Below are 22,667 nucleotides of genomic sequence, written 5' to 3'. Positions count from 1 at the left end.
AGGACTTATAATGTCTCTTATTTTACAGCATAGAGATAGATGTTAGCGCTAGAGGTTTTTTTTTTTTTTTTAGTTCTTGCCTATAGTGAAGATAAGCATAGAATTTAGAGAAGAAAAAAAAATAATAATAACAAAAGTCAGAAACTGTACACACACAAGGAGCCGGAGCAACATCTCATTCTTGGTGCTTGTGAGGAAAGTCATTCATCAGCAGACAAGAATGAAGACTTAAAGTATGTGTATATAGCAAGACTACGACTACAAGAAGACTATTACTACTACGGACTATCACCGACGACAATCTACCATCTTCTCTACCTCACCCCTCCTCTACGCCTACAACAGGATCATGAGCGTATAATGGAGGCTACAATGTTGTGGTGAGTACAGCTGTGTGTAGTTGATGATGGTACAGTGTGACGTCATAATATACAGTGTGATGTCATAGTGTACAGTGTTCCTTGTGACGTCATAATGTAGTGTTCTTGTGACGTCATAATGTACAGTATGATGTCATAGTGTACACTGTTCCTTGTGACGTCATAATGTAACGTCATAATATAGTTATGTACGAATCAGCGCCGTAGTTATAAATGAACCACCGTCGTAGTTATAAATGAATCACCACCGTAGTTATAAATGAATCACCGTCGTAGTTATAAATGAATCACCGCCGTTGTTATAAATGAATCACCGTCGTAGTTATAAATGAATCACCACCGTTGTTATAAATGAATCACCGTCGTAGTTATAAATGAATCACCACCGTAGTTATAAATGAATCACCGCCGTTGTTATAAATGAATCACCGTCGTAGTTATAAATGAATCACTGCCGTAGTTATAAATGAATCACCGTCGTAGTTATAAATGAATCACCGCCGTGGTTATAAATGAATTACCGTCGTAGTTATAAATGAATCACCGCCGTTGTTATAAATGAATTGCCGCCGTAGTTATAAATGAATCACCGCCGTGGTTATAAATGAATTACCGTCGTAGTTATAAATGAATCACCGCCGTTGTTATAAATGAATTACCACCGTGGTTATAAATGAATCACCGCCGTGGTTATAAATGAATCACCACCGTGGTTATAAATGAATTGCCGCCGTAGTTATAAATGAATCACCGCCGTGGTTATAAATGAATTACCGCCGTAGTTATAAATGAATCACCGCCGTGGTTATAAATGAATCACCGCCGTGGTTATAAATGAATTACCACCGTGGTTATAAATGAATTACCGCCGTAGTTTTAAATGAATTACCGTCGTAGTTATAAATGAATCACCGCCGTTGTTATAAATGAATTACCGCCGTAGTTATAAATGAATTACCGTTGTAGTTATAAATGAATCACCGCCGTTGTTATAAATGAATCACCGCCGTAGTTATGTATGATTCACCGTCGTAGTTATAAATTAATCACCGCCGTAGTTATGTATGATTCACCGCCGTAGTTTTAAATGAATCACCGCCGTAGTTATAACTGAATTGCCGCCGTAGTTTTAAATGAATCACCGCCGTAGTTATAAATCAATTGCCGCCGTAGTTTTAAATGAATCACCGCCGTGGTTATAAATGAATCACCGCTGTGGTTATAAATGAATTACCGCCGTAGTTATAAATGAATCACCGCCGTAGTTATAAATGAATCCACCGTAGTTATAAATGAATCCCCGCCCGTAGTTATAAATGAATCACCACCGTAGTTATAAATGAATCCCCGCCGTAGTTATAAATGAATCACCGCCGTAGTTATAAATAAATCACCACCGTAGTTACGAATGAATCACCGCCGTAGTTATAAAAATCATATGAATCACCGCCGTAGTTATAAATGAATCACCGCCGTAGTTATAAATGAATCACCGCCGTAGTTATAAATAAATCACCACCGTAGTTACGAATGAATCACCGCCGTAGTTATGAATGAATCACCACCGTAGTTACGAATGAATCACCACCGTAGTTACGAATGAATCACCACCGTAGTTACGTAGTTATGAGTCACCACCGTAGTTACGAATGAATCACCACCGTAGTTATAATGAATCACCACCGTAGTTACAAATAAATCATCACCGTAGTTATAATGAATCACCACCGTAGTTACGAATGAATCACCGCCGTAGTTATGAATGAATCACCACCGTAGTTACGAATGAATCACCACCGTAGTTACGAATGAATCACCACCGTAGTTACGAATGAATCACCACCGTAGTTATAATGAATCACCACCGTAGTTACGAATGAATCACCACCGTAGTTATAATGAATCACCACCGTAGTTACGAATGAATCACCGCCGTAGTTATGAATGAATCACCACCGTAGTTATGAATGAATCACCACCGTAGTTATGAATGAATCAGCGGCTGGTGACGTTGTTAGGTACCTGTCCGATGTGTAGGTCACGTGAATTAGTCTCGTCAACCACAGGTGTGTATATTATCGTTATTATTATTATTAGTTTTATTATTATTATCGTTCATGTTATTATTTTTAGTGTTATTTTTATTATCGTTCATGTTATTATTTTTAGTGTTATTTTTATTATTAGTGTTATTATTATTGTTGTTGTTATTAATGAACGCTAGGTATCATCCTCATTAACACCAGAACGCACACAGAGCCAACAAACGTGTAAGGAAACGTTTGCGGCCGGAACGTGTCCTCAAGCCCTGACAATATTAACCCCTTGGTGTATGAAGCTGGCTGGAACGCACCCTGGATTCAGTTACGCTTGCTTGAACGCCTTATTGTTAAACACACACTGGCATGTTGATATTCGGATTATACTTCATTGGAACGCTTTATTTTGAACGTACTCTACCCTCCAAAATCTTCACTTGAATAAATTTTTACTGTTTACAACACGCTGACTAAAACGCACCCACTGGCGATCAACACATTGCTAGAACGCATCAGGGAGCCGATCATCGTTGCCTTAGGACACTTGTAGCCACTCGTGTTATGGTATCTGTGTTCACTATAATATGACACCCTCTACCACACCCCCAGTATGACACCACCACACTCCCAATATGACACTTCCCCCTCCACCACACCTGTCATTAGCAGCAATATGTCACCGGGTTTATTTATTTACCTTCATAACTCAGAACACAGCCATTAACAGTAGTCTTGGTGTAAGTGCGTGGTACTGTACTAACGTGGCCTCAGCGCTCCTATACCTACTGAGAGATATGTACAATGTTATGTGTGTTTAGTACATTAATGGGTACACCACATGAGTGAAGTGTACATGTATATAATTTTACATATGTCAATTGTTCTAACTGAAATGTGTACCAAAGTTAAATGCATTTATGGTTGAATGTTTATATTGTGAGTAAACTAGAGGTACTGCAGGTGTGGACAGGTAACAGGTGTGAACAGGTAACAGGTGTTGGCGGGTAACAGGTGTTTGAGAGGTAACAGGTGTTGGCTGGTAACAGGTGTTTGACAGGTTACAGGTGTGGGCAGGTGTATATTGATGTTTTAAAGGTAAATTATTATTACTAAGGGTTTGTATTGAGAGAGGGATGGTGACCACTCTCTGCATATTAAAACAATAACAATGGTAATTAAAGTTTATTGTGTTAGGTGAGTGGGGTGAGATCTGCCCTAGAGTGGGGTGAGATCTGCCCTAGAGTGGGGTGAGATCTGCCCTAGAGTGGGGTGAGATCTGCCCTAGAGTGGGGTGAGATCTGCCCTAGAGTGGGGTGAGATCTGCCCTAGGGTGGGGTGAGATCTGGCTGCCCTAGAGTGGTGAGATCTGCCCTAGAGTGGGGTGAGAGATCTGCCTAGGTGGGGTGAGATCTGGAGTGAGATGACAGAGTGGGGTGTGAGATGTGACATAGAGAGATGAATGTGACAGAGGAGTGAGATGTGACAGAGAGTGAGATGTGACATAGAGGTGGTGTGACATAGAGAGGAGGTGAGATGTGACTAGTGGGGGGTGAGATGTGACAGTGGGGTGTGTGATGTGACAGAGTGGGGGGTGAGATGTGACATAGAGAGGAGTGAGATGTGACAGAGAGTGAGATGTGACAGTGAGGAGTGAGATGGACATAGAGGGGTGAGATGTGACAGTGAGAGTGAGATGACAGAGAGGAGGAGATGTGACATAGAGAGTGAGATGTGACAGAGAGGTGAGATGTGACATAGAGGTGAGATGTGACAGAGGAGTGAGATGTGACATAGAGAGGTGAGGTGAGAGAGAGGTGAGATGACAGAGAGGTGAGATGTGACATAGAGAGGAGTGAGATGTGACATAGAGAGAGGAGATGTGACATAGAGAGAGGAGTGAGATGTGACATAGAGAGAGGAGTGAGATGTGACATAGAGAGAGGAGTGAGATGTGACATAGAGAGGAGTGAGATATGACATAGAGAGAGGAGTGAGATGTGACATAGAGAGGAGTGAGATGTGACACAGAGAGAGGAGTGAGATGTGACATAGAGAGAGGAGTGAGATGTGACACAGAGAGAGGAGTGAGATGTGACATAGAGAGAGGAGTGAGATGTGACATAGAGAGGAGTGAGATATGACATAGAGAGGAGTGAGATGTGACATAGAGAGGAGTGAGATGTGCTATTAATAACCTGAACAAGGGTGTAGTATGAGTCACCTTGTTATCAGCTGGTGGCGGCTGTGGTCTAACTAGGCTCCCTATCTCGGCTTGTTATCGCGGTAATCATTCGTGTTCCTCCTCCCTCCCCTTCTCTCTCTCTCTCTCTCTCTCTCTCTCTCTCTCTAACCTATCTTAATCTGACCTAACTAACCTGACCCATCCTAACCTAGTCTAGTCTCTCCTATCCTAACCTAGTCGAGCCTATCCTAATCTATCCTATTCTATCGTAACCTATCCTAACCTAACCTAATCCCCCTTCAAATAGTGTTAGATTCGTTAATATTTAGGTGAAATAATTTTTATTTTTTATCGATATTATACTTACAGATTCTGGGTATAGTCTTAAGTGAGTTTAGCCGCCATTTTTGTTGTTGTTTTTTTTACGTGATCCAAAATGGCGGGGTGGCGGCCATCTTTGTTTGGGATTTAATCTGATTCACTTGTTTTTTTGTTTCATTTTAGTCATTGGTTTGTTTATCCTGTGACGTAATGTAGTGTTGGTAGTACTGTAGAGGTGACAACATTATACAGGTGGTGACAACATTATACAGGTGGTGACAACATTATACAGGTGGTGACAACATTATACAGGTGGTGACAACATTATACAGGTGGTGACAACATTATACAGGTGGTGACAACATTATACAGGTGGTGACAACATTATACAGGTGGTGACAACATTATACAGGTGGGTGGTGACAACATTATACAGGTGGTGACAACATTATACAGGTGGTGACAACATTATACAGGTGGTGACAACATTATACAGGTGGTGACAACATTATACAGGTGGTGACAACATTATACAGGTGGTGACAACATTATACAGGTGGTGACAACATTATACAGGTGGTGACAACATTATACAGGTGGTGACAACATTATACAGGTGGTGACAACATTATAAAGGTGTTGGCAGTGCTATAGTGAAGTGTTGGCAGTGCTATAGTGAAGTGTTGGTAGTGTAGTATTGTGGTGTTGGCAGTGCTATAGTGAAGTGTTGGTAGTGTAGTATTGTGGTGTTGGCAGTGCTATAGTGTTACATACGACGTGGTGTTGGCAACCCTCCAAAGCTATAGCGGTTTCTGATGTCTGTTGTCAGTACTGTTACATGGTCCAACTCTGGTGCTTGTTAATTACTGTTGTCAATACTAAGATGTTGGGAGGCAATTGTTGTTGGCAGTAATGTTAACACTTATTGTACTACATTGTGTTCAGTGTTGGTCGTCAAGATGTGTTTGTTGGGTAAGTTGTCGAAATATATGTTGGCAGTGATGTAATTGTTGGTAGTAGTCGTGTAATGTTTCATCTTGGGTTAAGTGGTGTCAGTATATCGGTGTTAGTGATGTCATGGTGTTAGTATTTCCGTGTTGAGTAGCGCTGCCTGGTGTAAGTAGCCTCGGTGTTGTCAGAGTACAACATCTCACAGGAGGGAGACAGTAAACAAATATGGCTGCCGGATGACGTCACCATTCACAGTTGGCGGGCGGCGGCGGTGGACCAGCTCACTCAAGTCTACCGCTCTTGTTGGACCTCACGAAGGTCACCAAGTTCCTCCCAGACGCTTGCTGGTGAAGGATGGTCACTCTGAGTGACATTATGTGCGGCCATAATTGCTATATTTAGACGTTGAGCAGCAGGCGAGCATAGGAAGAGAAACGAACAAACTTCCTCCTCAAGCTTCGTCGTTCTCTTCAATATTATCGTCCAAGAATAGTCGTGACTAAACCGTTGGTTCTTTGCGGGTTTATGCTCCCCGGTAACAAACTCATTTCTCTCCGGAGGTGCGGATAATGGGGGTAAAAAGAGGATTTATTACACAAGAGTCAGCAAGCAGCAGTATACAGGTAGCATTTGGTGATAAAGGGAGTATCAGGTAACGGCGGCGGTGTTGCCATATGGAGGTGCTCGGGTATGTATGAGTCACCGGCCAGGCAGGTAACGCTGACAGAATGTTCCACTAGACTTGGTTCTCTTCCTCTGCCGTTCGTTCATGTCTCTCCTCTTCCCCGCTCCTGCTACCGAGAGATAGTTGATTTGGCGAGACCTTTAACGTGTTCTAGAGGAGGGGTAAGTGACGGGAGGAGGGGAGAGAGGGAGACTAAGATACGGACAGGAGAGACACTAAGCGTGAAATGTGGGATAGAAAGTCATGGTGAGAGAGAACCAGGTAGGTGGGCGAACACACACACACACATTAACATATGTACGCGTACACACACACACTTATACATACACGTAGACTAACACACACAAACAGTTACACACATTGACAAAAATACACACATACATTTACGTGTGCACCAGCAAACTCACTCATACACACACCATCATACTGAGACATACAAACTTTCATGCGTAAAGATATTTTAACCTACAAACAAATACGTACACGAAGACTAGCACACACACACATACACTCATTTACATACACACACACACACCGTGGTACAGAAACAGACACATACATACATATTTACACGTCACCAGCAGAGAGAGAGAGAGAGCACTATACAATAAACTAAACACTACACTGTTGGTTCAGGCTGAGTGTAGTGTAGTGTAGTGTAGTGTAGTGTAGTGTAGTGATGATGGTGGTGGTTTAGCGTGGAGAGGTAGGGTATGGGTGTAGTGTAGCGTAATGCTGTGTAGTTTTCTCAGGTGTATTTCCCCTCTCTCTCTCTCTCAAGGATCCCACGTGATAAGAAAACACCCAGGGAATGGCAGGCTAACTGTGATATGGTTGGATACAGTCAGGAGATGGGATGGTGGTAGAGGTGGTGATAGTGGTGGGGATGGTGTTAGTGGTAGTGGTGATGGGGGATGGTGGTAGGGGTGGTGTTAGTGGTGGTAGGGGTGGTGTTAGTGGTGGTAGTGATGGGGGTGGTGGTAGTAGTGATGGGGATGGTGGTAGTAGTGATGGGGATGGTGGTAGGGGTGGTGTTAGTGGTGGTAGGGGTGGTGTTAGTGGTGGTAGTGATGGGGGTGGTGGTAGTAGTGATGGGGATGGTGGTAGTGGGGATGGTGGTAGGGGTGGTGGTAGTGATGGGGGTGGTGGTGAAACAGTAACCTAGATATTTTAATAAACCTTAACAGGTACGCATTATTATTATTGTTATTATTATAAACTGGACAAACTTATAACGGCAAAGAAATACTATGTATGTAATAATAATAATAATAATAATAATTAACGGTTTATTGAAAGAGCTTGGCAGCCAGAAGGCTGAAAATATACAGTTACATATTTGGGGAATGGGTTACGAATTACAAATAATATACAAGTAACATAAGTGACACAAATAAGACATATAATAACTAGATGTGCGTGTGTGTGTGTGTGTGTGCGTGTGTGTACAGTATGTGAGCGTGTCTGTCTCTAGATTTACTTGTCGGTCAAGTATGTCGCTTCTGTATGAGTCATTCACACATACATACATACATACATGATAAACTTCTATATACGCACATGCATGCATATACAGTATAACAGATGTTTACACACATACATTAATATACCGGTACTCACATACTTACATCCACAAACATACGTTTACACATGATCGTGCACACATACGTTCACTCCCACACAGAAATACATACATATATACATACGAGAAGTTACAGCAACATCAGTAACAGTAACAATTAGAACAATAAGAACAGCAGCAACAACAACAACAACAGCAACAACAACAATAAGAACAACAACAACAACAGCAACAACAACAATAAGAACAACAACAACAACAACAGCAACAACAACAATAAGAACAACAACAACAACAACAACAATAACAACAACACTTCCACAACTGCCTGACCACAACGATTGTGACTCATCGACTCTGTGTGTGTGTGTGTGTGTGTGTGTGACCTAACATTCCCCTACACCCACTGCCTATATACACCCAACATCCAACATACGTACTACACTTACACCCAGACAGAACCTACACCCACACACCCTATCCACTACACAGGGCCCCTACACCCACACACCCTATCCACTACACAGGGCCCCTACACCCACACACCCTATCCACTACACAGGGTCCCTACACCCACACACCCTATCCACTACACAGGGTCCCTACACCCACACACCCTATCCACTACACAGGACCCCTACACCCTCCACACACCCCATCCACCACACAGGGCCCCCACACCCACACACCCCATCCACTACACAGGGCCCCCACACCCACACACCCTATCCACACAGGGCCCCTACACCCACACACCCTATCCACTACACAGGGTCCCTACACCCACACCCCCATCCACTACACAGGGCCCCCACACCCACACACCCTATCCACCACACAGGCCCCCACACCCACACCCCATCCACCACACAGGCCCCACACCCACACACCCTATCCACCACACAGGCCCCCACACCCACACCCTATCCACCACACAGGACCCCACACCACACACCACACCACACAGGGCCCCTACACCACACACCCTATCCACTACACAGGACCCCTACACCCACACACCCTATCCACCACACAGGGCCCCTACACCCACACACCCCATCCACACACAGGCCCCCACACCACACACCCTATCCACTACACAGACCCCCACCCACACACCCTATCCACCACACAGGGCCCCACCCACACACCCTATCCACTACACAGGACCCCACACCCACACACACCCTATCCACCACACAGACCCCACACCCACACACCCTATCCACCACACAGGCCCACACCACACACCCCATCCACCACACAGGGCCCCCACACCCACACACCCCATCCACCACACAGGCCCCACACCCACACACCCCATCCACACACAGGGCCCCACACACACACCATCCACACACAGGCCCCACACCCACACACCCCTATCCACACACAGGTCCCTACACCCACACACCCTATCACTACACAGTCCCACAACCCACACACCCCATCCACTACACAGGTCCCTACACCCACACACCCTATCCACTACACAGGACCCCAACACAACCCCATCCACCACACAGGCCCCAACACACCCCATCCACCACACAGGTCCCCACACCACACACCCCATCCACCACAGGGCCCCACACCCACACACCCTATCCACCACACAGACCCCACACCCACACACCCCATCCACCACACAGGGCCCTACACCCACACACCATCCACCACACAGGGTCCCCACACCACACCCTATCCACCACAGGACCCCACCCACACACCCCATCCACCACACAGGCCCCCACACCCACACCCCATCCACACAGGCCCCACCCACACACCCCATCCACACACAGGGTCCCCACACCCACACACCCCATCCACTACACAGACCCCTACACCACACACCCTATCCACTACACAGGGCCCCACACCCACACCCACCACACAGACCCCACCCACACACCCCATCCACCACACAGGGCCCCCACACCCACACACCCCATCCACCACACAGGTCCCCACACCCACACACCCCATCCACCACACAGGACCCCACACCCACACACCCCATCCACACAGGACCCCACACCCACACACCCCATCCACACAGGGCCCCACACCACACACCCTATCCACACACAGGGCCCCACACACACCCCATCCACCACACAGCCACACCCACACACCCCCACACCCACACACATCCTATCCACTACACAGGGCCCCTACACCCACACACCCTATCCACCACACAGGACCCCACACCCACACATCCCATCCACCACACAGGCCCCCACACCCACACACCCCATCCACACACACAGGACCCCACACCCACACCCTATCCACTCCACAGGCCCCACACCCACACATCCCATCCACCACACAGGGCCCCCACACCCCACACACCCTATCCACTACACAGGCCCCCACACCCACACATCCCATCCACCACACAGGCCCCTACACCACACATCCTATCCACCACACAGGGCCCCTACACCCACACATCCTATCCACTACACAGGGCCCCTCACACCACATCCCATCCACTACACAGGCCCCCACACCCACACACCCCATCCACCACACAGGGCCCCTACACCACACATCCTATCCACTACACAGGGCCCCACCCACACACACCATCCACTACACAGGACCCCTACACCCACACACCACACACAGGCCCCTACACCACACATCCTATCCACTAGGGCCCCACACCCACACATCCTATCCACTACACAGGCCCCTACACCACACACCCTATCCACTACACAGGACCCCACACCTCCACACAGCCTCCTACACTCAGCCATAAAACTGACTCATGCTGCTTACACCCTACGACTTCTCCTATCAAAAACTCTTAACCACATACAAAAATTATATTCTTTAGTTTAGGTTTAGGTTAAATGAGTGTAGGTTTAGGTTAGGTTAAATAAGTGTAGGTTTAGGTTAGGTTAAATAAGTGTAGGTTTAGGTTAGGTTAAATAAGTGTAGGTTTAGGTTAGGTTAAATAAGTGTAGGTTTAGGTTAGGTTAATAAGTGTAGGTTTAGGTTAGGTTAGATGAGTGTAGGTTAAGTTAGATTAGTCTTGGTTTAGGTTAGGTTAGCAGAGTGTCATTCATCCCAACAGAACATAACGCCACATGCAGCATCACATAGGCCAGGGCGGCGTCATGTTATGTTATTGCTCATTTGGAGGACCGGCAGGGGATGTGAACCGTGCCGGCCAATCACCAGCTGACTCATCATCGCCCGCTCAGGTTTTGGCTCAACAGCTGTTTTTGTAGGGTTGCCAAGGCGTGTGTATTATTTAGAAGTATTTTGTAATATATCATTTAGCTGTAGAAAGTATTTAATGTTTATATAGTATATGTATATTTTTTAAAGATTGTCACTATTATCTGTGTTAGCGTTTCTATGGAGGTTGCCAGTTAGGGTTTGTTTTATTCTCGGTTTATTTCTGGTTTATAATCCAACACCTTCTCGCTTTGTACTCTAATTAAGATCTCTCTACCTGGTGTTTACTTTACCTGGTGGTGTTATTTTTAATTTCACTATTCGATTGTCTTGTGGGGGTATTTTGGTTGCGTCAGTGAGCCACATACCTGTTGTTTCTGTCTTAAAACTGTGTGTGTGTGTGTGTGTGTGTGTGTGTAAGGTGAAGCGCAGAAGCGTTTACAGTGCCCATCAGGGAAGCATGCTAAGTTCATGCTTGCCTTTATGACAGGATTCACGATGGCGACGAATTCCATCAGGAGTAAGGTTATGTCTGTGTTGACCTCCTGACCTCACCTTGACCCCTGACCTTGACTCGGATTTTGTCACCTCCTCTCTGTTACCGTGTGGGAGTGTCGAGTACTGTTGAGAGAGAGAGAGGTGTTGGTTGTGATAGTCTCCTTCATAACAACACCAACACAAATATCTACAGGTCAGTTGTTGTGATAGAAAACGCGCGGAAAACACCTAGAATTTTATGAATGAGTGTGAATGAACCAGTAGTAGTGTTGAATGGTTAGGTTAGAGAGAGTGAAATGATTCTGATGAATGATGAGTATAAGGGCTCTCTCTCTTCACTTGAAACCCATGAGTAAGTGAGGCATGTGAATAATGAGAGTATCCAGTGTTAGCAGGAGAACTGGTCCCCTCCTTCTTCCTCCCTCCCCCCTTCCCTTCTCCTCTCGCTCTCCTTCCTCCTCCTCCTCCTCTCTTTCTCCACACATTGCTAACCACCATCCTTCCTTACCTCTTCCTCCCCCACCTCCTCCAGCCTTTTCAGCACCCCACCTTCTCACTCCTTCCTCAGCACCCCACCTCCCCCTTCCTCTCAGCACCCCACCCTTTCCTCCCTCCCTTCCCTCTCAGCACCCCACTCCTTTCCTCACCTCCTTCCTCTCAGCACCCTCCACTCCTTTCCTCCCTCTCCTCATTAATCAGGTGGCTGAAGAATAACATTATTTAAGGTTTGTTTATGGTGCGGTGACGTAGTGCTGTTTACTGTTGTGACGTCATGGTGTTTACTGTTGTGACGTCATGGTGTTTACTGTTGTGACGTAGTGGTGTTTGTTGTTATGACGTCACTTCACCCAGACTACACAGCCTTGTGACATTATACAGTGTGGCTGGCTGGTGACGTGAGTAATGATGTGTACAGTGACCACACCATGTGAGCTAATGTTGACAGTGTGTGTTGACTGTGTGGTGCTCTTCTCGTAAGAATAGTTATAATGTAAAAAACAAGGAATAATAATAATAATAATAATGATAATAATTATAATTAACTTACAAAATAACTGGAAGAAATAATTCAAATAGTAATAATAATAATCTTTAACAACATCAAGTGTCGCTAGGGAGTGGAACAAGACTCAACTACTGGCTACGCTGTTCGTCTGTAATTTAAGTTTATGAATGAACCACAGCCAGTTCACTCCACCTCGCCCGCCCGCCCGCACGCCCGCCCGCACTCACCCCTGTTTTCTTGTTGATAGGATGATGGCCTCTCTCGTTCGTTCGTTATTGTTTATTTACGAGCAGTTGTTGTTGTTGTTGTTGTTTGTTGTTTCTATTTACTTATTATATAATGGAGGTAATAGTTAATGAATGGTGGGTGTAGGGAGGGTGTAGTGTGGTGTAGTGGAGGGTGTAGGGAGGGTGTAGGTGGGTGTAGTGGAGGGTGTAGGGAGGGGTGTAGTGTGTAGGGGAGGGTGTAGGGAGGGGTGTGTGGTGGGTGTAGTGGAGGTGTAGAGGTGTAGTGGGGTGTAGGGGAGGTGTAGGGGAGGGTAGGGAGGGGTGTAGTGGTGGGGTGTAGGGAGGGTGTAGGAGGGTAGTGGTGGGTGTTAGGAGGGTGTTGGGGAGGGGTGTAGTGGAGGTGTAGTGGTGTGTAGTGAGGTGTAGGGAGGGTGTAGTGGTGTAGTGGTGGGGTGGGGTGGAGGGTAGTGGGGGTGTAGTGGTGGGTGTAGTGGTGGGTAGTGGTGGGGTGGTAGGGGTGTAGGAGGGTGTAGTGGTGGGTGTAGTGGAGGTGTAGGAGGGTAGTGGTGGGTGTAGTGGAGGGTGTAGTGGAGGGTGTAGTGGAGGGTGTAGGTGGGAGGGTGCGTTTGTGAGAGGCGGAAGTGGTGTGTGTGTGTGTGTGTGTGTGTGACTGCCTGGAGGTTGTCTGTGTAGCGGGCTCACTCAGGTTACCTGTGTGTGTGTGTGTGTTTGTGTGTTTTTCCAGGGACACACACACACACACACACACACACACACACACACACACACCTTTATTCCCTCTCTGACGTCAGTGAGTGAAGCCAACGGGAATAACTGGTAATATCTCGTGATTGGTGGAGGGAGAGCGGGAATAATGCATTGTGATTGGTCAAGAGGAAATGGTAATACTGTTTTGTGATTGGTGGAGAGATCATTGGTTAGGTTAGTCATAGGTGTGACTTAATCTCACATGTTGCCAGGTGTACAGGGTGTTGCCAGGTGTACTGGGTGTTGCCAGGTGTACAGGGTGTTGCCAGGTTTATAGGGTGTTGCCAGGTGTACAGGATGTTGCCAGGTGTACAGGGTGTTGCCAGGTGTATAGGGTGTTGCCAGGTGTACAGGGTGTTGCCAGGTGTCAGTACCCGATGATCTTGTCGTATAATATGTGGCAACAGTGGTGGTGGCGGAGCAACAGATGTGTCAGTGGTCAGGACAGCAGTAGAGGCAGCAACAGCAGGAGGCAGGATCAGCAGTCGCGTGTGATAGCAGGAAGAGGAGGAGGAGGAATGAACTGTAAACAGCTGACGGACGGAAGCCTCATGAATCACAGTGACTTCTGTAAACAACAACAGTAACAACAACAACAACGACAATAACAACGACAACAACAACGACAATAACAACGACGACAACAACAACAGTAACAACAACAACAACGACAATAACAACGACAACAACAACGACAATAACAACGACAACAACAATAACACCACTGATTTTATGAATGAATAACTCGGTCTTTCAACTATAAAACATTGACGACTGAATGATTAGTCAACACCATAACATGAATGAGTGTGTGAATGAACAACCGACACACACACACACACACACACACATGACTACCCTGTAACAGACACATTCAGACATATACATAAGTACACATAGTGATACCTAACATTAAACATACATACATACATACATACATACATACATACATACATACATACATACATACATACATACATACATACATACATAAGTAAGGATGTATGACACAACAGGATTTCTGGTAATTTTTATACACAGTCACCAACCACAATATGTATAGTGTTCCTTCCTGGCTTACTCACAGCTGTAGTGTAGTGTGGTATGGTGTGGTGTATGGTGTGGTGTAGTATGGTGTGGTGTAGTGTGGTGTATAGTGTAGTGCGGTGTAGTGTAGTATGGTGTGGTGTAGTATGGTGATAGTGTGGTATGGTGCGGTGTAGTGTAGTATGGTGAGATATGGTGTAGTATGGTGAGGTGTAGTATGGTGTGGTGTGTAGTGTAGTGCGGTGTGGTGTAGTGTGGTGTGTAGTGTAGTGCGGTGTAGTGTAGTATGGTGTGGTGTAGTGTAGTGTAGTGCGGTGTAGTGTAGTATGGTGTGGTGTAGTATGGTGATAGTGTGGTATGGTGCGGTGTAGTGTAGTATGGTGAGATGTGGTGTAGTATGGTGAGGTGTAGTATGGTGAGGTGTAGTATGGTGAGGTGTAGTATGGTGTGGTGTAGTATGGTGTGGTGTAGTGTCTATCTCACCATCATTACCATATTGACACCATCAGCGAGAATATTATGCCAAGAGGTGTAATCACTATCACCATCGTCACTATCATCATACTTTCACTATCGTCATTATCACTAAGTCATTATTACAAGGCATGGAAACATTACATAAAGATTCACTATCACTCCATCGTCACTATCCATCAGACAATAGTCACAGATACAGACACGTGGCGAAAATTTGACAAAGTTACACACACACACACACACACACACACACACACACACACATACGCACACACACACACACACGCACACACAATATGGCCGAGTGAGTGATTTCAACTAGACGATCTTCCTAAGTAGTGATCCAGTCTGTCTCTATAGCGAGTGAGAGAGGAGAGAGAAGGAGAGAGAGAGAGAGATATCCTGACTGTTAAGAGAGACAGACAGACAAACAGAGGAGTGACATTCGGGTGTGGTTGACAGTGTTGGCCTGACAGCTAACATCACTCTGTATACAAAGCCTTCAGTCACCACCACTGTACTCGACCGCCTTCATCTCCTCATCTGTACAAGTAGATCCCCATGTAGACTACTGGCAGTACCCTCCCCCCTCCCCTACCTCGCCCCACAAGATCGAACCAAGAACCGTTATTGTAGGAGGGGAGAGCTGTAGCCACTCACCCACCACGCCCTTCGAGGCTGACAGAGAGAATGGGAGGCACACACACACACACACACACACACACACACACACACAGGACTTGTCGTAACATCCTGTAGTATTTTCCGAGATGTGTCACTGTGTATCATGTATTAAGTAAATGAACTGCCCCACTGCTCTTCCTTTTACGCTTATGTTCTTTTACTTTGTTTTTATATTACATCATTATAATAAATCGTTAACATATTTATTTTTTGTGTCTTATTTATTTCATTGTTTGGAATTGAATACAAATATTTAAACGTTATATATAAAGTGGATCTTCCCGCGCTTGACGCTGTTTGTAAACATTGTCTTCGTTTTTATCCGCCAGAGAATTATTCCCGCGTCCACATCTTTATTATTATTCGTTCTTATCCGTTTATAATTTTCTGACGTTCACGCATCTCTGTAAACATTGTGCTAGTTAATACCCTCTTAAAAATGGTTATTCTTTACACCCTGATGTTTGTAAATATTTTTTGTTCCCATCTAGACTAAAGTTTATTCACTTGTACTGTATATATTTCTTTGTATACCATGTTGTTCGTTCATATCTGCCTAAAATTTAATAAGTTGGTCTGTCTCTCTCGCCATTTGTTTATCTCTCAGCCTGGCGTGAGACTAACGCTTGTGGTTATGGCGAGAGACAACCGTTGAACATAAAACTAAACAACTTACCGTTAATTCCACTCATCTGTTGGTGCTACTCCCAGGCTACTGTTAGCACCGTTTTGGTATTGATTTACCCGACGTTAATCCTGTCAACAGATATGATTTATTTATCGTTTGCTGAGTTCTGTTTAGATTGTGCAAGTTACCGTTGGCGTCTCTAGTTTTTTCGGTTTTCCTACGTTGAAACTGCTAACGGATCCGTTGGATTCTATTATGATTTCCGTTAACCACATCCTCGCAGAGTGAATGAGATAAGAGATAGAGACAAAAAGAGATAAAGACAGAACGAGGAAAAAGAGAGATAGAGCGATAGAAAAAGAAAGAGATGGTGAGATAAAAATGACGAGACAAAATATATAAAATAGACAAATATAAATAAAGACATACTCATCTGATATACTTGTATGACAGTTAGTATGTACGTATAAATTCATGTGTGTATGTACGTTTCTATGCATGGATGTATCCAAATTAGGTAAAGTTTAGCTGTAAGGGAATAAATCTTTAATAAAATGTTACACTATTTTCCATGGGGTTATAACAATACTCCAAGACAGTTGATAGTATTTTATTGGTTAACTGCACGAGAGTCTGTCATACGCACTTTTGTTTAACGCGCGTATAGTCATGAGTTCTGTTCTGATCGGAATGGTTAATTTGGTCCTGCACCTTCTTGTACACTTATGCAATCTACACCTACACTTGTACATCAACACTCGTGCAGTAAGTGAGTACATCAGCAGTTGTACTCATTGAAGACCGGGGGGGCACTACAGTACTCTCTGCCCCACCCACCCCTGCCTGCCTCATATTGCAGCACAATTAAACATTTATATATAATTTATTCATATAAGGTTGACTGGCGTTCACTTAACAGATTGTAAAGTAAACTCCCCACCTATAACATGACCTTACCTGGTCTGACATGTTCTTTATTAACATTCTAACCACTATTGTTCTATTACTTTTATTACTATTATTATGGAGAGGTAAGGTAATTGTCTTGTTATTACCAGGTGTTGCAGCTATCATTCATTCATGTACTGGTAGACGGTACTGAATGAACAGGTTAGGCAACACACGGTGGATGTGAATCACCGTCACCCCGAGTCGCGCTTGGCTAACTCCTGCTCCCATAGTTGGCCATTTCGCGCCAAATACTAGCCCAGACATCTTGTATATGACCGCAAATTGTACCTTCGTTCTATCAGATCTAAGATTATAGGAGGGAATTATACTCCACTTGGTGTGTAGGTAAGGGTTGTGAAGGCTGTCGTATGTGAAGGGGAGGGGGAAATAGGAGGGAGGGGGGTGGGAGGTAGGGCGGGAGTCACTGCTACGCGACCTGGTTTTACGGTCGGCTGGGCGGGATCTCTCGCTCAAATGAAGGTCTTGGTGAATGCATTGTTACTGTTGAGTCGTCTCTCTCGCTCTCTCTCTCTCTCATTTCCTTGGTGGGGTTATCTCGACCAATAATCTTTAGTACAAAACATTTACCAGACAGGAAGGGCAGAGCGGATACAGTTTACAACCTTGAGTAGATTCTGAGTGTTGGTGGTAGTGATGACGTCATATTTTATACATAAGTTACTTTGTGATGTTTGGAAATTGAGTGTTTGTATAATAATAATAATATTAACTAACCATTATTTGTGTTAATTATTATTATTATTATTTATTTTCATATAGAGGGGAAGAGAGGTAGGTGTAGGGGGTAGGGGGGAATAAGTAGGGTAAGGGGTTCATCCACTCACAGGCCTAGTTCAGGTAATTAGTGATGGTGTTCAGTTTTATTCTTTCAACAACTGTTTTCATTAATACTTGTCAAACATATCTTTATTTATTTATTTATTTCATATAGTAACTAATGTATTTTTGTCTTTGTTGAATTATATCTTTTTGTTTCATGATGTTATTTTTTAATTTATTTATTTTTCTGTAATACTGTATGTATTTGTGTAGTTTCTTGTATATATTTGTGAATTTATTTATTGTGTATATTTGTGTATTTATTTATTGTGTTTATATGTATATATATTTATGTATTTATTTATTGTGTACATTTGCGTATTTATTCACATTTTCTCTGACCACTACCATCGTGTGTTACCTCTTATGGTTAAAGCCAAGATACGCAGTTCCGTGTAATGCATAAACCTCTTTTACAACTCTTCTTATCTTACTACTGTTTACGTATATGACTATAGAGAAGGTAATGTATATATTGTTTATATTATATCTCTGTTGGTTTAGATTTATTTCCGGAATTAATTATAGATTGATTGGTAAAGAGGCGGGAAATAAGCAAACTGTGTAGAGGTGTCCGGGCGTCGCTGTGGCCGCCAGCCTGCGACATATAAGGCCTGACCTTGGCTCTGTCCCGACCCCTCCACCCCTACACTGACTCTGGCTTAGGATTGTGTGTGTGTGTGTGTGTGTAGACATTTATTTATTTAATTGTTTATTTATTTATTTGTATTTAATTATGTATATATGGGTCATAGATTTGTTCCACATTCAGTATAGATATTTATCGTTTATTTTTTTACTAATTTGTTTCAAAATATTGTTACAGGATTTTATTTCCTCTGTTGTAAGTTGGCAACACTGCAGGACTGAGTGTATGTATGTAATATCTCTGTTTTAAGAAGGCTTTAGAGTTTCAGAATGAGGCTGTAACATGCAATGAAAAGAAACGAATTAATGATAAATAACAAAAAAAATATATATTAAGTTTGTAAATGGCAGAGCAGCGAGGGAGGCGAGTTCACCTTGTGTTCAGCCCGGGATGGTCTCTCTCTCTCTCTCTCTCTCTCTCTCTCTCATTAAGATGTATAGGCTGCTGTGCTTCATACTTGTGGCAGCTTATTTATTTCCCTGCGTTTTCCTGTAGCTTATATTCTCGTGAGGGTAGGATGTGTGTGTGTGTGTGTGTGTGTGTGTGTGTGTGTGTGTGTGTGTGGGTGTGGGTGTGTGTGTGTGTGTGTGTGTGTGTGTGTGTGTGTGTGTGTGTGTGTGTGTGTGTGTGTGTGTTTGGGTGTGGGTGTGGGCGCGGGTAGAGGAAATCCGTATGGTTGATCATCATTCCACCAACTGGTCGCCCTCAACCCACGCCACCATGACAGACTCTCAGCTCACACCATTCTTGTCTCACACACAACATTATAATACTCAATCACTCTCGTATCCTGTACAACTTATCTTTAACTAGACTCAGCTTTACTTGCGGTATCCGTTGATGAGGTGTTGTTGGGTTAAATAAGGTTATCGTTGATTAATTGTTGATTGTGTTGAGGTTATTGTTTCGGGAATAATAACCTCACTGATGCCAGATTAAAGCAATTAATGGCTTTTTATATGGCAATACTGGAGACAACCTTCGCCGATTGAAATGATCAACTCGATTAATATTTATTTTATTATATTTATTATATTTTAACATCACAGATGAATACCCATAAGAGAAACTATAAGTAGTACACAAGGAAGTTACTAAACAAGGAAATATTTACTTGTTTAGGAACCTATAATGGTGAGATGATCATGTGGCAACACTGGGGTGACGTCATACGTGCCTTTCCATGCGAAGCTTTCTGTTGGTCAGCCAGACATTCTAGTCTACCTTGAGTCACCCTGCCTCGCCACACACCCTCCCTCCCTCACTACCTCTTTAAATTCTCAGTTATATGAGTAATGTACTACTTATATATGGATGATAAGCCGTTGTTGAAGGTGTTAAGCCATGTGGTTAGTACCTGCCAGGCCTCACACACTCCTTTGTCACCTGTTGCATCGTCATCCTCAACTTACGTAATGCTTCATTTATATCTAAATTACTAACCCCCAAACAAGTTGTTGTTGAAGGATTTAATATGGTTGGCTCACATATTCCTTTAAAACCTTCCTTTAATTCGGATTTAAATGTTGAAACGAGGTAAAATGAATTGAGTCGGTTAATCACATTGTATCTAAATAACGGCCATTGTTACTTATTTTAAATTACAGTTTTTACGATATTATGAAATACAAGAAAAATATAATTGTTTACCAGTGTTTATAAATATAGTCAGGTGAGTAGACATTGCCAAAACACACTTGCTATTAACCGTTACTTTGGACGCCAGGCGGAGGTGTGTGTGAGTCATAGTTTGTTGACATTGGACGATTTCTGCGCGCCAAAATGTAAACAAACCTTAACAGCCCATAAGCTAAAAATTGATCCACTCATGTGATTATTATTTTTAAAGATGTAATAAGTGTGTCCTAATTATATCGATTACTTTCTATATCTGATATGACCTGATAATACACATTGTTCGCGGGTGATGCTCATTTATTATTGCCTTTGACCTCTGTAACATCAACAATAAACACAAACTTTGAACACGTATGTATGTTAATGGAGTTTGACAAAAAAAAAAATCTATATACAAAGTCATCTAGATTGAGGCAAAATATAAAATGATGGTAGGATGAAAAACTCCTTATTTACCACAGTCTGACCTTCGATGTCTGCCAAATTGAAAAAGAAAATTGGACAAGTTTCGATATAGCTTGACTTAGCTCACGATATCTCTTACCAAATATTATTTTTTTGTTGGATAAAACTATGACTACCTGACGGGTGAAGATTTATTATAGTTTATTTTAAAAAGAATATAGCAGGACATGAGACTGTAAGTATGGAATGTTTTATAAATACGGAATGAAGCGATTGTGGTGTGTTGGAGTAGTGAGGTAAAGTCTGTGTCTGCTGTACTGTTGCTTTAGTGTTCAGACTGAGATAGATGAAGTGTATGATGATGATATACCTTAATGCTATCTTGGGTGGGGGTGGGATTACGTTAGGTTTAGTGTCAGAATGGTTAGGTTAGGTTTAGTGTCAGAATGGTTAGGTTAGGTGGGGAAGGGGGAGTAAATTCGCTAAGTTTACAAAAGTTTCCAGTCATACATGATCAAAGTACCAAACACGAAGGGTAACGTGTGTGTGTGTGTGTGTGTGTAATTAAATGGTATATGAGCTACATTATGACCTACACACACACACACACACACACACACACACACAGACACACACACACACACACACACACACACACACACTATTTCAAATCTCACTTAAAAATAATATCCCAACTATCGAAAATCCATATTTGTGTAACAGTTTAGATGAAACAAAATATTAGATCCTTTTAGAATATTGGACCTAGACCCTGCCTGCTGCTGCTGCTATCTCGGTGCAGGGCTGATAGTGTACAGGGGAGGAATGTATCGTTGAGGGGGTGACCGACCAACTTACTTCACCTTGATAGTAAGATGAGGCTGTTAGGGGGGGAGGGGGGGGGTTAATTACCAGAAATAACAAACCAAACCAATCACTATTAACCATTGTATATTTCAACAACTCGTTAACCATTATTAGATTATACTCTTTAATCAAATAACCCAAATTCAGTTGTATGTCGTTAATTATGCTATATATTATTAGTATAGCCTGGAAGATTCGTTAACCCACACGTATTCTCATTAACGAATTATGAATTGGTATCAAACGGTCACAAGTTAACGAAATGTGTGTGGGCTTTTTTGTGGAGGGGGGGGGGGGTGGTTTAAGAGGACCTGAATACCTGAAATACCTTCGTGTTGAGTGGAGTTCATCGTCTGCCTCGTGTTGAGTATGTGAAGGGCGCGCTGGAGGCTGGGGATGAATGCTACATATATCCCTCTTATCCTGGGATCATTATCTCGGCTTATCACCAGTACTAGTTTAAATTGGTTGCATGTATTTTAGTTAAATTGAGTAGTTTTTATTAATTATTTAACATTAAATTGGTTCTCTTGTTGATATTATTAAGTTTGGTGAATATAATGTAGGAGACGTGTTAAATGATAATAAAAAATATGTAAATTTATGTAAACTATTTTTTTTACGGAGTTATTTTCTTCTTT

General features: G+C 43.4%; 1 protein-coding gene across 4 annotated transcripts in view; it reads left to right on the top strand.

The window, feature by feature from the left end:
- The window catches only part of LOC121860770, a 93,695-nt gene that overhangs the window by 28,137 nt on the left and 42,891 nt on the right, over positions 1–22,667 (top strand). For 3 of the 4 annotated variants that reach the window (XM_042358131.1, XM_042358134.1, XM_042358135.1), the window contains exon 2: positions 29–380. The exons of the other annotated variant lie outside the window; for it this stretch is intronic. The gene's annotated coding sequence lies outside the window, so the exon portion shown is untranslated. The remainder of the gene's footprint in view (positions 1–28; positions 381–22,667) is intronic. 4 annotated transcript variants of the gene reach the window in all.

This window comes from Homarus americanus, unplaced genomic scaffold (assembly GCF_018991925.1).
Source record: "Homarus americanus isolate GMGI-L3 unplaced genomic scaffold, GMGI_Hamer_2.0 scaffold23617, whole genome shotgun sequence".
In the NCBI taxonomy this organism is placed as follows: domain Eukaryota; kingdom Metazoa; phylum Arthropoda; class Malacostraca; order Decapoda; family Nephropidae; genus Homarus; species Homarus americanus.
This window is presented reverse-complemented; position numbering and strand designations above follow the sequence as displayed.